Source organism: Carya illinoinensis, chromosome 9 (genome assembly GCF_018687715.1).
Source record: "Carya illinoinensis cultivar Pawnee chromosome 9, C.illinoinensisPawnee_v1, whole genome shotgun sequence".
Lineage (NCBI taxonomy): Eukaryota > Viridiplantae > Streptophyta > Magnoliopsida > Fagales > Juglandaceae > Carya > Carya illinoinensis.
This window is the reverse complement of record NC_056760.1, coordinates 22,065,582-22,066,704: the sequence shown is the minus strand read 5'-3', so window position 1 is coordinate 22,066,704 and position 1,123 is coordinate 22,065,582. Positions and strand designations below refer to the sequence as shown.

The 1,123-nt window shown below is 36.0% G+C and overlaps 1 pseudogene; it reads right to left on the bottom strand.

Moving 5' to 3' along the window:
* Positions 1 to 519: 519 nt before the first annotated feature.
* On the bottom strand, positions 520 to 740 carry LOC122276126 (annotated as a pseudogene).
* Positions 741 to 1,123: the final 383 nt, after the last annotated feature.

Sequence of the window (1,123 nt, the reverse complement as noted above, 5' to 3'; positions counted from 1 at the left end):
TAGATGGTTTTTTAAGGGAAAGAGACAGAGAGAGAATAAACGGGAAGGAAGAAGTTACTTTGATTTTTGTTTCGTTAGTTGTGGGTCTCATGAAGTCTAAAATTGAAATGCACTCAATGAAGACTCAACTGTGTGTTTGGATGTTGATTGGAATTTAAAATTGAACTGCACTTAGATGCTTCTAACATCCAAGAGAGCCCTAAAATAGTTGCTAATAAACCGACATTACAACATTAAAAAACCAAAGTTATGGAGTGGCCTTCTTTATGAATTTTGCAACCAAACAAAAGCTATATAAGCAGATTTAGGGCAAAAAATTATGCAATTCCACTTGCATCTGATATACACCAAAACCAAAACCAACTGTCGAATTGAGCTATATATTAATATCAATAATTCACACAGATATAACACATCAAATATCAAAGTCAAAAGTTCACTGTTAATGGCAAAGACTCACTCAACTGCGTGCATGAGATTAGCAAAAAAAAAGAAGCTCTATAAGCATGGTGGAGGGATTCAAACATGGGTAGAGTTGTGAGGCTTGGAATGGGGTTGGAGGGGGTAAGAATTAAGTGCTCCTACACCTGGAATTCTTTGGGTTGGAGTTGGTATCCCATAAATTTGACCATTGGTGCGGAATTCTTGTCTACCTTTGGCTTTACCCAAGAAATAACACCGAAAACCAAGTAGTATGCAGAAAAGAATCAAAGGCATCAAATCACCATCACCATGCCCATTTGATATTTTGATTTTTTCTTCATTCCTCAAGGCCCTTGAGTTCTTGCAGGATGTTAGAGATAGATTTGTTGTGTGCACTTGGGGAAGAGACATGAGGGAGTAAAGTACTAAAAGAGAGGTTTCAAATTCTTTCCAAAAGTGCAAGCCAGATTGTAAAATGTCTTCGCCAATGGTAGGCATAACTTTAAAGTTTCTAAAAGATACACTTTTTATGGGCTAATCACAATAGTACAAAATGGCTTTGGCTGGTTGAGTAACAATATAAAATGACCATTTTGTTGCCATTTTTCAAGAGAACTGAACTAGCTTTAGAAAATTGGAATTGCATATAAGTAATTTTCTCTCTAGAATCTTGCAACATTGTTTGTTTCAAATGTACTCG